Here is a 17,705-nt window from a genome sequence, read left to right as displayed (position 1 = left end):
TTGGCAATTTGATCTCTGGTTTCTCTGCCTTTTCTAAAACCAGCTTGAACATCAGGAAGTTCACGGTTCACGTATTGCTGAAGCCTGGCTTGGAGATGAAGCAAATTATTTGCATATCATCTGACTGTATGTCAGAAAATAAGAAAGTCACTTAAAATTGAAATTAATTGAATTTAAAACTAGTTGGAAGATAGATATATAAAAATAGTGTTCCCATAGAACACAAATAACATGGAAGAGAATGTAATATAGTAAAAAGCTTATCAAAAACAACTGTTGTCACAAGAAATAAGTATCTAAGAATAAACTTTAAAAAAAAAGGATATTTGTGAAGAAAACCTTACACATAATGTTAGAGATTTGAATAAATGAAAAAGCATACCTCCTCCCTAGGTAGGAAAACTGAATATTATTTTAAAAATTACATTTTTTTGAGAATTATTTTATAGATGTAATGCAATTTCAACAAAAACTGAGGGTGCCTATAATTTTAAATTGGGATTACAAGGAAGGTCTTACTGAGAGAGTGACATTTGAACCCAGACTTAAAGGACATGAGAGGACAATCATGAGATCTGAGGAGGAATATTCCAGGCAGAGGAAACTGAAGCCTTGAGATATACAGGAGGCCTGAGAGGTTTGAAGGAATGGAAAGAAAACCAGCACAGTTGGGAGGGAATTTATGAGGAATAGAGTCATAACAGCAAATAGTAGGAATGAGATTAGAATGGCAGTGGAGTCACATCATGGAGGCCATTGCAAGAGCTTTCCTCTGATTGAAATGACAAACCAGTGGAGGGTTGTACCCTAAGGAGTGACCAGGGCTGAGCTACATTTGAATAGAATGTTTAGTTGCTGAGTTGAGAATAGCCCAGTAGATTGCAAGAGTATAAGGAAGAGCAATTCAGAAGCTATGATAAAAGTAAAGTTATTTTGAGTTTATTTTTGTACATGGTATTAGAGAATGTTATTATTCCATTCTTTACATGTAGCTGTTTAGTTTTCCTAACACACTTACTGAAGACACTGCCTTCTCTCTACATGTACATATACTTGCCTCCTTTGTTGATGGTGTGGGTGTATTTCTCAGCTTTGTGTTCTGGTACATGGATCCATGGTCTGCTTTTGTGCCCGTACCACACTGCTTTGATTTGTGTGGCTTTGTAGGATATCATCTGAAGTCTGGGAGTCTGATGCCTTCAGCTCCATTTTTCTTTCTCAAGATTGCTTTGGCTATCTGGAGTCATCTGTGGTTCCATACAAATTCAAGACTTTTTGTTCTAGTTCTGTGAAAATGCTATTGGTAGTTTGTTATAGACTGAAAATTAAATGTCCATTGACAGATGAATGGATAAAGAGGGGGTATATATACACTATAGAATATTACTCAGCAATGAAAATGAATGCAGTACCTTCATTTGCAGCAACGTGGATGGACCTAGAGATTATTATACTAAGTGAAAGTAAGCCAGGATAGAGACAGGCAAATATCACCTGACATTATTTATATGTGAAATCAAAAACATGGTAAAACGAAATTTTATACAAAATAGAAATAGGCCCATAGATGTAGAAAACAAATTTATGGTTACCAAAGGAGAAATGAGGGCAAGGATAAATTTGGAGTTTGGGATTAACATATTGATATATATATTACTATATATAAAATAGATAATCAGTAAGGACCTACTGTATCATTCAGAGAACTATACTCAATATTTTTGTAATAACCTATACAGGAAAATAAAAATCTTATATATATAAATATAACTGAATCACTTTGTGGTACACCTGAAACACAACATTGTAAATCAATTATACTTTAATTTAAAAATACATTTAAAAATGAAAGAAAAAAAAGGTTAAACTAACATATGCAGTGGAAAGCAAAAATTACTATAAATAACTAAAGAATTGATTTCTAAAAACTAAAATTTATAAGAAGCTTTATTTCATTTACAATTTTTAAAAGTTCAAAGGAAACTCTATGATAATATTTTTTAGCCAGTTGCAGCGTTAACAAATATAGTAGTGTATGTTGGCTAGCATACATCTAGTTTTCAAGAACTACTGAAGAAGATGCATACCCATTGACTTAGTAATTATTCTAGTTATCTCTCTTAAGAATTTAGAAATTTAGAAACTAATATTTGCAACAAAGATATTTTGTCACTGTGTTGTTTATTCCACACACTTGTAATGAACAATCTGAAAATGAAATTGAGAAAACAACTGCATTTATACTAGCATCGATAAGAACAAAATACTTAGAAATAAATCTGACAAAAGTTTAAAACTTGTACACTGAAAGCTACAATGTATTGTAAAAATAAATTGATGAAGACTTAAGTAAATAGATTTCTCATCATGGGTTTGCCAACTTAATATTGCTAAGATAGAAATAATGATCTCAAGATTCAGTACAATTTCCAACAAAATCCCACTTGGCTCTTTTGTAGAAACTGACAACTGGTTCTAAAATACATATAGAAATGCACAGGGCCCAGAATAGCCAAAACAGTCTTTAAAGGGAAGAACAAAGTTGGAGAACTCAAATTTCCCAGTTTCAAAACGCACTTAAAGCTGAAGTAATACTGTATCATACAAGCCCAAGGTACATCCATGATACATAGATAAGTGTAATTAAAACAGGATTCCTGAAATAAAAATTTTTTTTATGGTCAATTGAGTTTAGGCAAGGATGCTAAGATATTTCAGTTGGGGGGGGGAATGGATACTTTTAATAATTTGATGAGAAAACTGGATATACGCATGCAAGAGAATGAATTTGGACCCCTACTTTACACCATATACAAAAGCTGACTCAAAAATTAATCAAATACCTAAATAACCGACTCAATGGACATGAGTTTGGGTGAACTCCAGGAGTTGGTGATGGACAGGGAGGCCTGGCGTGCTGCAGTTCATGGGGTCGCAAAGGAGTCGGACACGACTGAGCAACTGAACTGAACTGAACTGAAGAGCTACAATACTTAGAAGAATGTTTAGGAAAAAATATGAATGTATACATTAGTAATCTTGAACTTGGCAATGATTTCTTACATATGACATGTAAAGCGCAAATAACCAAAGAAAACCTGGACTTATTCAAAGTTTAAAAAATTGTACTTCAAAAAAAAAAAAATTGTGCTTCAAAGAACACTACCAAAAAAGTGAAAATACAAACCACTCAATAAGAGAAAATATAGAAAGCCATGTACTTGGTAAGAGTCTAGTATTCAGAACATATAGGACTTCCCTGGTGGCTCATGGTAAAGAATCTGCCTGCCAGTGCAGGAGACATGGGTACAATCCCCTGGAGAAGGCAATGGCAACCCACTCCAGTATTCTTTCCTGGGAAACCCCATGGACAAAGGAGCCTGGAGGGCTGTAGTCCATGGAGTTACAAGAGAGTCAGACATGACTGAGTAACTAAACAACAATCATCCATAACACATAAGGAATTCTTAAAACTTACGTCATTAAAATACGAACAACCTAGTGTAAAACTGGTGAACATTACTGGTGGGAATGTAAAATGGTTCAGCCACTTTGGAAAACATTTTTTTCAGTTTCTAAACATGTTAAACTTAGAGTTATCTTATGACCCAGTAGCTCTACTCTTAGGTATATATCCTGGAGACTTGCTAATAATATACATCCACTCAAAAACATGTACGTGTGTGCTTACAGCAACATTACTCATAACAACCAAAGAGTGGAAGCAATTCAGGTGTCCATCAGCTGCTGAATGGATAACAACATGTCATATATGCATACAGTAGAATATTATTAAGCCATAAAAGTGAATGAAGTACTGATGCATACTACAATGAAGATGAACCTCGAAAATGTTATGCCATTAATGAGTCAAAGAAATTGGTCACAATAGGTCACATACTGTATGAGTTCATCAACTAAAATATCCAGAATAAGCAATTTCATACATGCAGAAAGTAGATGATTAATGGTTTTCAGGGGCTGGAGGCAGGATTTTGCTGATGAGTGTGGAGTTCCTTTTTAGTTGAATAAATGTTCTTAAGTTTGAAAGTGGTATTGGTTGCACAACTTTGTGAACATATTCAAAGCTGCTGAATTGTATACTTTAAAATGGTTACTTTTGTGATTTTTTTAAAAATTAGAACTTAATGAAGCTGAGCTAAAGAAGGGGAGGGGGGCGGTTATACTAGACTACCTCTACATAAGGAAGTATTGACTATATATTATGTTGCCCAGATAGTAATGAGATGCTGTTGCATCCATAAAGCAATACTAGATTTCTCTGAAGAAAGCATAATCAAGAGTAAAAAGTGACTCTAAAACAATAAAAACTTGGATAATTGTGAAAAATATCAACAGAGGTATTAGGAAATTAAATTAGCAAAACTACTTAGTTATGGATAGAATAGAACCAGAATGCAAAAATAAGTATAAGAAATAAAGTGTAATTAATCCAGAAACATCTAAATATTAAGAGTTCCAGAGAGATTAGGGTAAAGGAAGGTAAAGAAGTAATCAAAGAATTAATAGAAGACAATCTCCTGGAACTAAAAGTCTTACTGTAATTCAAATGAGCCCACAAAGGATCCAACAAAAAGGATAAAAACAATCCCCTTTAAGTCACTTTCTCTTAAATTTTAGAATACTGGTTACCAACAAATGAACTCAAATTCTTCCAAAGAAAATAGTGAGATACAAATGACAGACATCAAAATGGCATCAGCCATCAGACTTATAGAGCAGTATTGAATGTCCTGACAGTGAGGGATTACCTTCCAAATTCTGAGGGTGAATACATTTTCATCTAAAATTCTGTATCTAGGTAAGCTACCAAGCAAGTAGAAAGATAATGTGAACATTTTCATAATACAGTTCTTCTAAAAAGTAACCTTTATTCATCCTTTTTTAAGTTACTCCAGTATATTCTGAAGAAAAATGAAGAATCAAACCAAGAGGAAACAGGGATTCCTACTCACAAGAATAGTGAAAGGAGGTGTTGGGATGGTAGTACTGTACCAACCCTATAAAGAAACCAAGTCAAAGCAGTAGAGGGATAAAAGAAGGAGGTATATAGAAAAAAATTAAATAGAACAACTAGATTATTTGAAGGAGAAGGCAGTGGCACCCCACTCCAGTACTTTTGCCTGGAGGATCCCATGGACGGAGGAGCCTGGTGGGCTGCAGTCCATGGGGTCACTAAGAGTCGGACACGACTGAGCGACTTCACTTTCACTTTTCACTTTCATGCATTGGACAAGGAAATGGCAACCCACTCCAGTGTTCTTGCCTGGAGAATCCCAGGGACGGGGGAGCCTGGTGGGCTGCCGTCTATGGGGTTGCACAGAGTCGGACACAACTGAAGTGACTTAGCAGCAGCAGCAGCAGCAGCAGCAGCAGATTATTTGACATATGTACGTATGCTTTTGAAAAAAATTCTAATAGCTGTTTGAAACATCTGTGGGAAAAAATGGCCAGAAAATGATAGCTACACAATTATCCTCCAACTGAAATAAATAAAAGAAAATGATAGCTAGAAATAAGAAACAAAGCAAAGGTAAGATGAAGTAATTATTACTGCCCTCTCCCACAAGAAGAAATGTTCTACTAGAAAAGAAACATAATCATAATTAACAAATTGGTACAGCAATAAGTGATATTTGCGTACTCATAATGATGGAAACTCCAGTACTTTGGCCACCTCATGCGAAGACTTGACTCATTGGAAAAGACTCTGATGCTGGGAGGGATTGGGGGCAGAAGGAGAAGGGGATGACAGAGAATGAGATGGCTGGATGGCATCACTGACTCGATGGATGTGAGTCTGAGTGAACTCCAGGAGTTGGTGATGGACAAGGAGACCTGGCGTGCTGCGATTCACGGGGTCGCAAAGAGTCGGACACAACTGAGCAGCTGAACTGAACCGAACTGAACTGAAGCGAATGATGGAAACATTGACTATCACTAATAAAAATTATGACATATATTCAGATAGGAGGTAGTATGTAAATCATGTATAAACTAAATCTTCAATATAATAGAAAATGAGTAATATCTAAAATTTTTAAATTAAAAAACACCTAGAAATATAGACCAATTTTTTAATTGGACTCAATATGGTACTTGCTGAAGAGGTAGGTTGAGAAGTAGGGTGGTACATGGCAGGAAAACACAGTTTTTTGTTACAAGGCTGCAAACTGCAGCTTGTACATATTGATGAAACTTTCTATTTTTAAAAAGGAAAACTGGAATCATTTGGAATATTTGAATAACAAAATGGCCAAGCATGTCAAATATATACCTTTTTATCAGGTCAAAGAGTTCCTTTTTATTGCAGTTTATAACTGGTTTACAACATCAGATAAGTTTCATGTCTACAATAGTACATTAATACTTTTAACTCTCTGTGCCCTACAGCTTGCTCATTACCAAAAGTTTAGTTTCCAGTCGTCCCCATAAGGTTAAGTTCTCTTACCATTTTGTTCCTTTACCTCCCTTCCTTTCTGGTAACTGCTACTCCCTTCTCTCAAACTGTGTGTTTATTTTTGTTTGGTTTGGTTTCTTCATTTATGTTCTTTCTTTACTTCCTTGGCTTTTAAAAATATTGCATAAATGAATGAAGCCATATTGCATCTGTATTTCTCTGCCTGAATTATTTCACTTAGCATTGTACCCTTAAGGCCATTCATGTTGTAGGTCTGCTGCTGTTGCTGCTGCTAAGTCGCTTCAGTCGTCTCCGACTTTGTGCGACCCCATAGATGGCAGCCCACCAGGCTCCGCCGTCCCTGGGATTTTCCAGACAAGAGTACTGGAGTGGGGTGCCATTGCCTTCTCCATGTTGTAGGTCTAAATATGATATATTGTACAATCAATGGAATGTAATTTTTGTTAAAAATGAGTTTTCTTTCTTAGAACATGAAATAATGCTTTGGTTAATCAGTAGTATCTTAGATTTGATAAAATAAATATTTTGAGTATTACTGTTAAATATACTTTTAATGACAGATAGTTTATAAAAATCAATCAGGTATTAAGCCACAGATTCTGTCACAGAGTTGTGGCTATGGTGGACAATTAGAAATATCTAATGTAAAAGGAGAAGTAGGCACAACAGTCATAATGATACAGAGGTATCATGGAATGAAGAAAGAAAAGAGCAAGACTCAAGATAGTGTTGGCACTGAGATGCTTTTTCTCAGATGCATATAAATACATGATTGGAAAATGAGAGTCATCTGTAGATGCACTGAACAGAAAGGAAAAAAATTAAAAGATGAGAAAACATTCTAGAAAGAATTTTGGAAAATGCAACTTACTTAAGACCAAATAAAATTAATCTAAAATCATTTATAACTTTCTGGACAAACAGGCAAATATCTTTTTTCAGCAAGCTGATACTGAGGGATAAGTATCTAATGTAAAAAGGGAAAAATCTACAATAGGCATCCAGTTAAATTTGCTACAGGAAGACAGGATGGTGATTTCATAGAACTTACCAGGGCTTATAAAGTTTTTAGTGAAGTGGCAGAAGAGTTCTTCAATGCAACCTATTCAGCTTAGGTCTCATAATTTTTCATATTCTACTGTATAAAGCACTCAGTTCCCCTACTGGAGGCTGCAGACTGACAAGGAGCCTTTGGATGATGCAATTGCAGAATTGGAAGTAATGAGGAAGGAAAGTATAAAGATTCTACAATCATCATGCAATTGTTACATGAGAAACTCATAATATGGACTTCAGCCACCCAGGGTGACAATGAAGAACAGAATAAATAAGTATTACAGCATGTGGAAGATGGAAATCACTGAGTCATCAAAGCCAAAGGAGCATTCACCTCTGACTAGCGCAGCCATGATCACTCCCACCCCTCCAAAATCTCCATTGTCACTAAAAATAACCAAATCTTATTTTTACATCTGGGTGCAGCATATAGGTTTTATCCTCTAATTTCTTTTTTGAAAACTTTCAAGAGTCTTGAGGGCAAAGAATAAACCTTGGTGAATTTTACTAGTCCTCATTTTAAGGTTCTTCAAGACACCAAGGCACAGGCTTTCTCGAGTCTCTATACTATTGCCTCACCAATGGGAGATATTAGAAAGTCTATTTTAAAAAATTAATCCTCCTAGTAATAGAATCTCAGAGAAAGTTTTATTTCTGTAAAGAATATATTGATATTTACAGTTAACTGGTTGTTTAAATTGAAGGTCTAGGTAGATATGACTTATTGTATTTCTTGTAATAGTTATATCGTCAAAATTTTTCTGAAATGTGCTGAAATGTTACAAGCAATATGGCACAGGTTTTTGCTCCTTTTACCTTATTTCAAAGTAGACTGCTATAGGAACCTGTACTGAAAATCCCACATCAATCTTCAGTCCCTTATTGTTATTTTATTATTTGTGTGTTTTTCCTCTTTCCTTCAGTAGCATAGCAAGCTGTTTGGGGAATGAATAGACCTCAGAGGTGTAGGAAATCAGGGGTATAATGTCTGTGAAAAGTGAAAGTTAGTTTCTAGTTATGTCCAACTCTTTACAGCCCCATGAACTGTAGCCCACCAGGCTCCTCTGTCCTTGGAATTCTCCAGGCAAGAATACTGTAGTGGGTAGCCATTCCCTTCTCCAGGGACTCTTCCTGTCCCAGGGATCAATAAAACCTACTCAAAGTGGATTTGCTTTTTATTATCACCATGCTGAAGCAATTCTAAACAATATTAGTGATAAAGCTTGCTTCCACCTAAAATAATCTTGCTTTTGTTCTAAATATTAATATCTATTGCAATTATGGCTGAGTTTTTATATGTAAGTGTCAAATAAGAACAATTGTACTACTTATCCTCTAAACAAAGACAGTATTTTCCTTAGATGTTAATTCAAAGAGCCTCAGTTATAGTTGCCTCCCATACAGGTGTGGATTTAGCTACATGCATTTGTTTGGCAAGTAATTTCCTAAGGTTACAGATCTTTGACTTGCTCCCAGCACTGTTGGTGTCTTCATCCCCTAAGATATCACATGTTGCTGCCTTCAAAGAGTAGACTCAAAATAAACAATGATAGTGCAATGATTATAAAGACAAAGAAACAGAACCTGAGTTATCTCGATTCTATCATTCTGTGACCACGTGGAGTTTTTATTTGTGCTTAAAATATTTAAGAGGGCTACCCAGGTGGCCTAGCAGTAAAGTATCTGCCTAGCAATGCAGGAGATGCAAGGTTTGATTCCTGGTTCAGGAAGGTTCCCTGGAGTAGGAAATGGCCATTCCAGTATTATTGCCTGGAAAATTGCTTGGATAGAGGAGCCTGGTGGGCTATAGTCCATGGGGTCACAAAGAGTCGAACATGACTGAGTGATTGAGCAGCAGCAAAATGTTTAAAACCAGAACAGTGAGCAAATGAAGAAGTATGATATTTCATAAATGCAAATTTTATAGGTGTGAAGAATATACATAAATATGCATGAAATATATTTATTTCATCTTATGGTTATTACTGAAAATAATTTTCTTAGATAAAGGAGAGAAGGTATTTTTAAATGATCTACTCTGAGACCAGATAAGCAGAAGCGCCAGTGCCCACTGTTGCCCATCCTCCTTGCCAAGCCCCTTTCAATCGGTGTGTGTAACAGAGTGCTGACTTTGCTTAGTAATAGATATGATGAAGGGACACATATTCAGAATCTTATTGTTATTGAAACAAAGCATCAAATTCACATTTAACTTAAGTAATACAAAACCAATTTCAGAATACCCCTGAAGGGTTATAACAAAATCATAAATAAGCTGTAAATAAATAAGCACGTCAACACACATGTAAAACACACAGACCTATATATATATATGTTTTGTGCATATTATTTTATGTATCTTAGAAAAATAAACATCCTTTTATTTAGCTTTTAGATGAAAGAGGAAATTAAAACTGAAAATACATAACATTCAGAAGTCAATGGCAATGAGAAGGGGATACATACTATATCTGTGAAATGTAGATAAAATAGAATTGAAAGATAAATTTGATTTAATGTCTTTATTGGGGATAAAAGCATAAAATGACAAATTAAATTTTTAATTCAAGTAGCAAGTGGGAATATTAACTCTATATAAAAAATAGGATAAAATAGTTGTAATATAAATATATTTATATTTTAATAAATGAAAAATTTCCTAATTTAGAAGAATTAATAATATTTGCCTCACATAAATTAATAGGGAAATGACAAGAAATAATTATTTAAATGGAACTAAAAATATGGAAAGGCAGGAAACATAAAGAATATGCTTAAACTCATTTGCAGTCAAGGAATTACAAACTAAAATAAGAAAATAAAACAATTTTCTATTGGATGGGCAAATTTTATTACTGATAACATGAAGTGATAGAAAAACTGAAAAAAATAAGATTTCTGGTACACTGTTGATGGAATTTGAATTAGTGCAGCCTTTTGGAAAAAATTTGTCAGTACTTATCAATATTACAAGTGATATACCCTTTTGATATGACGGTTCAATCTAGAGAAATTTATTTTACAGGAAGATTTTTTCACATGTGCACAAAGATATTTGTATAAGAATATTTATTACATCTTTATTTACAGTAACAAAAATAGAAAACAACTTAAAAGTCAGTTAACATGGCATTTTTATCTTATGGAATATCATGGTGTCATTAAATGGAGTGATACAGATTTGTATGTACTGAAATAAACTCAAGCTACTTAATTCCTAAGCACTTTGTTAAGTGAAGAAAGCTAACTCATGGGAAAATGTATACTATGATCCCCTTTTTGGAAATATGTTTTTTTAACTTAAGTAAATGTGTATACCCATCCATGTAAGTAAATGCATGGAAAGCAGTCTGGAAAACACACAACATACTGTTTCTTCATGGTGTGGCATTGGAATTGGGGTAGGGAGACAGTAGAAAACTTATTTTTCATCCTGTTTGATTTTGTATTATCTGTAATTCTTTCAAGAACGCATTTATGCAAACTGTGCAGTTGTGATATATAGATTGATAGATAGCCTTTAAAATAGTTACAAAGGATAGTACAAGAGTAGTAAATGGAAAACAGTCCAGAAACTAACAATGAAGACAAGATAGTTGTAGAATAATCTCTAGAGCCTGAGTCTAAATCCCACAACTGTGTGATCTTGGGATGGTAATTAACCTCTTTGTCTCAGTTTCTTCATCTGTGAAATAAGGGTGGTTAATGGAACATTATTCAAGTGAATATGTGTAAAATGCTTAGACCAGTGTCTAAGGATATATAAAGTACTCCATGCATATATAAAAAGATTGTTAGCTATTCTTGTTAAAATCAATAGAGGAGCATTTCCCAAGAAGAAATGTTTGATATTCTCAAATTGGAAATGGATGAGAAATGAAAGGAAATAACTGAGATGTTATTTTCACATCTAAAAGGACTAAACTAAGAGAATAGTCCTCATGTTAATAAACAGCAAAAAGTCAGGGGCACCAAAAATGCTGATACCTTTAACTAATATACAAGAAAAGAAAGAAGTGATTATAATATAGACTAATTTGTGAGAATAGACTTAAAGGAAATGTTTTCAGAATAAAAGTGTTTAATATGTTTGTAGCCTTGCTACAATTGGTCCCGTCCAAAATGTCCATAGAACATTTTTTTTTGATAAGACGTTTTGGTTCATGCCAAATGATCCTTGTTTGACCTATCCAAAATGTGTTCATGAGTGTGTTTGGTCAATGCCATTTGGTTTTGGATAGGAACAAATATCAAGGACCTTTTGGCATGTTTTATGGACAGTATACTGCTGCTGCTAAGTCGCTTCAGTCGTGTCCGACTCTGTGCAACCCCATAGATGGCAGCCCACCAGGTTTCCCCGTCCCTGGGATTCTCCAGGCAAAAACACTGGAGTGGGTTGCCATTTCCTTCTCCAATGCATGAAAGCGAAAAGTGAAAGTGAAGTCGCTAAAGTCGTGTCCATCTCTTTGCTACCCTGTGGACTGCAGCCTACCAGGCTCCTCCGTCTATGGGATTTTCCAGGCAAAAGTACTGGAGTGGGGTGCCATTGCCTTCTCTGATGGACAGTATAGACAGAACCAAATGTCTGCTAACTTTTGATAGCAATGGAAAAAAGGAATCAGTGGACAAAAGATGAAAGGAGAGTTGGGAGAGAAGGGTGACTGGTGGAAAGTGACCCCAGAAGGGACAGAAGGAGATAGAATCAGTAGCACAGAATAACGTCGTAGGGAATTATTTCCAAATAGAATTTGAAGCATGGATCCAGCATTCTGGAAAAAACTTACACAGAACTGTAACTCTGGAATTTGGAATCCGCTTTGTACTGAGAGTGGTTACATATTGGATATAGAGGAAAGGAGCAGTTGTCATGGTGGCTTAGGTGATGAGTATGGCTATCATACTGAATGACAAATTAGGGCATTAGAAGGACAGGAGGAAATTTCAGAGCCTCAGAACTGTTGGTGAAAGTTTTAAAGAATTGTGGAGATATGAAAGTGAAGTCACTCAGTCGTGTCTGACTCTTTGCTACCCCATGGACTGTAGTCTGCCAGGTTCCTTCGTCCATGGGATTTTCCAGGCAAGAATACTGGAGTGGGTTGCCATTTCCTTCTCCAGGAGATCTTCCCAACCCAGGGATTGAACCTGGGTCTCGCACTTTGTGGGCAGACACTTTACTGTCTGAGCCACCAGGGAAGTCCAAGTGGAGATATGAGGGAAACTTAAATCTAGGTATGGAAGCTTAAGAGTGTGCAAATCAATCAGTTACAAGAAACTCTGAAGTCTCAGTCAGATTTTCAAATTTCTTCAGCATAGGAAATAGTGAAATTGGTGAAATGAACTATCTACCTACATCTATAAAGGATGTAAATGTTCTATTTTTGTTGCAATTGTTTCTTTTAGCGGTTTGGTAGCATTTTGAATAGAGCTTCTCAGATGGCTCCTGCCAATGCAGGAGAAGTGGGTTCAATCCCTGGGTCAGGAAGATCCCCTGGAGAAGGAAATGGCAACCCACTCCAGTATTCTTGCCTGGGAAATCCCACGGACAGAGGAGCCTGGCGGGCTATAGTCAATGGGGTCACAAAGAGTCGGACACGACTTAGCCGCTGAGCCACCAGCATTTTGAATACCATGTATTTAATTAATGTTAAAATGCATTCAGTCATAATACACTGCATCTACTACTACTTTTTTTTTGCTTTGTTTTTTAATAAAATAGAACATTTAATGCATTTGTTAACCCTCAAATTTTAGTGTTTTTATAATTTGAAAAGAGACATAGAGAAAAACCACAAACATAATTTTAGCAATGTCAATTACATCTAATTCTGCTTGTTTCTGTCATGTTCTACATCCCTCACCAAAAGTTGAAGTATAAGGAAAGGTGAGATGGGGGGAAAGAGTGAACATGGGGGACAAATGAAATGGGAGGTACATATGACATTTATTCCTCCACATGCTTGACATGTCTTTCCCATGCCTAAACTATTCTAATGGAACTTCTTTCTTCTTTGGCAGATGTTTTAGAAGAAAACAGATGAAGGGTGGACAGACATAGAGTAAGTAAAAAGAGACACTGTATACCTTTGTGACAAGGAAATGTATTTTTGTGCACACATTCATGGATCCTGAAACTTTTAAGACTAGATCTCACTTTAAGTAAGCTCATATGAAAATAATTGATACATGCAAAAAAAATCAAAAGGTTATTATTTACTTTAGAAAAGATTATTTCCTGTCATGAATGTTTTCTCTTGAACTTCTTTAAATTAGCAAGTGATCCCCAGGGCAATAAACCTAAGAACTGATTTACAGTCCTTCAAAAATGTCTCATTATTTTCCCAAATTCCAAAAGCAGAAGCATAGTGGGTCAATAATAATTTTTTTTTCTTGATGCCTTTCTAAATGCCATTGGTACTGAAATAGAGCATGAGTTGAATGTAAACCATCCAAAAATATATTTTTTTAAATCTCCAAAATACACACCAAAAGTATCTGAATACAAAATCTAACCTTTCTCCTCAGCCTCCCTTGGTTGGGGATGGGGGCAGCCATTACTGACAGCTAGTTTGCCCACAACTCCAGATTTGAATTTAGCCACTGTAGAGTATATCACCAAGAGAGTGTCAATATAATTCATAGCCGTGTGCATAAGACTAGGTTTGGGGTGGAGGCGGGCGGCGAGGGGTAGAAGTTGAAGGGATTGAGGCTGAAAACATGGGCCCTGGCCTAGGGACACTGAAAGAAGGGACAGGATGGCCCTTGGGGACTAATCTCTAGCTCTTAGGGTCTATTGTAGGCAAGCATGATGATAATTTTACAAGCCTAATTACCTTTTTGGTGGGTAGAGAGGGTTTCCTAAGCTATTTATAAAGTGAAATTGGAAGAATTAATGAAGAGGAGGTTTCTGCTCAACAAGTGAATTGGCTGAATTAGAAGTATTTTCTTGCTTTGTCATCTATAAAAGTCAAGAAAATGTTTTATAATATGTGTTTGAATATCTATTTTGTTTTTCTGATCTTAGATCTCAGTAACACTTAGAGTGGAAACTTTGCTTGGCTTTATCCCTTTTTGATATCTAATTAAACCTGATTTAGTGGAGAATTTATCAGCATGCCTTTTCCCTCATATTTCATTTATGGATATGGACAGACACCCATTTTTACCATGCACTGTATGTTGAAAGATCAAATACATCAGCATAATTTAAATAAATCTGAGCCCTATAAATTCCCACTGGATACAAGACCACAAATGGAAACAAGAACAAGGGCATGTTCAATGACATTAAAATGCAACTAATTTAAAACACAAAGGAAATACATTTCTATGGAGCGCCTAATAAATCTACAGCACTCATTTCCACAAGATTTTAGTGAGCCAAATACCTCAGCAAATTTCAAGAAGAATTACACATTCATAGCACAGGAAAAAAATATTTGTGGCTATGAGGCTACATGAACTATCAATTTCCATGCTTTGTTTTTGAGTTGCAAGAGATTACAGCCAACTTCCTAGATTAGTAAAAATCGCTTGATAATTAGGGAATGTGCTAAAATAAACTAGATTTGAAGGTCTTCATTTACTTAATTCTTTTATTTGACTGATGGGTTTATTTCAAGTAGCGCTGGGGTACAGAAATGGCAGAATGTTTTCTTGGCCATCTTTGAATTGATTACACCAGTAGATCATTGGTGTAATTGAATCAGTCTCCTGCAAAGATTGGATGATATGCAGAAACAGTCATTTTTATGGTAAGACAAATATATTTGTATAAGAATATTATTGGAGGAAAAGAAAAGAGCAGCAGACTGATAGGAGAGTGAATGAGAGCTGGAAGAGAGAAAGAAAAGAGCGAGGTGATCACATGGCTGGCATCACAGAGTGGTTCTGAACCAAATCAGAGATAAGAAGTCAAGTTTAGCTAATGAACTAGCTAAAGCCTTCATTTTCCCTCCTTATTACAAATGTTTCTTTTTTTTTTTTTTACTGATTTTATTTTTGGCTGTGGTGGGTCTTGGTCGCTGTGCGTGGGCTTTCTCTAGTTGCCCAGAATGAGGGCTACTCTCTAGCTGTGCTACAAGGGCTTCTCATGCTGGCTTCTCGTTGAGGAGCACAGGCTCTCGGGCACGGAGGCTTCTCCAGTTGCAGCTCACAGGCTCCAGAGCACAGGTTCATTAGTTGTGGCATATGGGCTTAGTTGCCCCACGGTATCTTCCCAGACCAGGGACTGAACCTGTGTCCCTTGCCTTGCAAGGCAGATTCTTAACCACATTCTTAACCAAGGAAGCCCCACAAATGTTTCTCAATGCATAGTCTTCCATGTAACCTGAATGCCCATGTTTTCCTTTTTATTTCTCTTCTCATACCAGCAATTACTAAAGAAGAGACACACAAGTAAGCTTCCCTTTTTCCAGATACCTTTTTAAAAGTATCTCTGAGGTTTAAGAAAGTCAAATGTCCCTTCCTATGAGCACAGCCTTCTGAAATATCATCCATGAACTCTCTACAATTCCAAGGCCTTGATCTTTCCATTCCTTCAAATATTTTGTAAGCCATCTATCATCCCCCAGGCACTATAATAGACTCTGGAGATATGTCAACAAAATAAAATATTCTGCTCTCAGGAGTTTACATGCTACTGGGAGAGAGAAGATGGGGGAGAAGATAAATAATAACATAAAAAGTAAAATGCATTGATGGTAATAGATGCTAGGGAAAAAGACAAGTCAAGAAATATGAGGAGTGTGTGTGTATGGAGGCTGGGGAAATGGTATAGTTTAAATAGAGGTGGTCAAGAAAATTCTCACTGAAAAGTGTTGATGGACACTGTAAAACATAAGGAGTGAGGTATATATAAGGATGCTTCAAAGCAGAAGGAAAAAGGGGAATGCAAATTCTCAGAGGCAGACAGTGATTCTGGATTTAATTTTGGTAAAGATGGGGACTTGGGGATCTTGACAGAATTGTGTCATTATCTGACTTGCCTTTTAATGGCTCATTCTTACTTTCAGAGTAAACAATTTGTTTACTCATTGAAAGAAAATGAATCTGAAGTTTTGTGTTGGTAGGTGTAGAGTGGATGATATAGAAGTTAAAGTCTTTAGTTCAGTTGCAGAAGTTAAAGTCATCAACGTTGATGGGAACTTCCAACAGAAGCATATGAGAAGAACAAAGAGGGGCATTGATGGAACCCTGCTGGGTACTAACATGTAAGGGATGGAAAGAGATTAACTTAAAGAATCCAAGAAAGAGCCTGTCAGAAAAGTATGAAAGGAAACAATCATGAAAGGTAAATACTATTGAACTTCACTTAAGGACAGATGAGCTTAGACACCATGAATTTGCACTGGCCTGAAAGTGGACTGAAGTATGGTTGTTTGATACATTTAGCAGTACTTCTGCGCCAGTAATAGCATAGAAGACTCATTGAAGAACTGCTTAATGTTGTGTTTTGCTAACAGGTATGATAAACATTAAGAATATCCAATAATTGAGATTTTAATGAGAGACAGTGGGGAAGATATTCAGGCATATGGTTTCAGGGAGGGAAAAGTAAGACAGACCCAAAGAAGGATAAATAATGAGGAAACAGGAATCAAGAAATGATGTGTCTAAGAATCTGAAGAGCAGATTTAGTAGGATGAGCTTGAAAATGAGGATAGGAAAAAGTTGTGTAGAGTGAGATATGGATGCTTAAGATTTTTAGTGGGAAGCATAATATAGCAAAATCTAATTATATTGAACTTAAAAGTTGATGCCTTTGCTTAATGTGTCTTAGACTATAGGCAGTTTCATTACATGATATAGATTTAACTGTTCTCTTTTAACTTCTTTTGTTGTTGTCATAAAACCCCAAGTTAAAGGATTCTCTTCCAGGTGTTTTAGTTAGAGACATCTGTTCTAGTGTATGCCGACTGACCACTGTAAGCAAGACCACGGGCCCGGTGTAGGAAAGCTGCCTCGTCTTCAGAGTCTTCTTTTCACCAGGCTTTTTGCTGAGTTACTGGATATGAGCATTTTACACAAACTTACATAGTTTTACAGAGGTCCTCACAAAAAAAGTTTTGGCTGTGATTAGACCACTGAATGCTAGTTTAGTGTTTTTTCAGTTAAATAGTTTGGAATGAAATCATTCATACTCATTACTTAATAAAATGAAAGAAAATCAGATATGTAAAGGCAAAGATGTTATTTAAATAGAAATGTA

The sequence above is a fragment of the Bison bison genome, unplaced genomic scaffold (genome assembly GCF_000754665.1).
Source record: "Bison bison bison isolate TAMUID 2011002044 unplaced genomic scaffold, Bison_UMD1.0 scf7180017864533, whole genome shotgun sequence".
Taxonomy (NCBI): domain Eukaryota; kingdom Metazoa; phylum Chordata; class Mammalia; order Artiodactyla; family Bovidae; genus Bison; species Bison bison.
Note: the sequence above shows the minus strand (reverse complement) of the source record.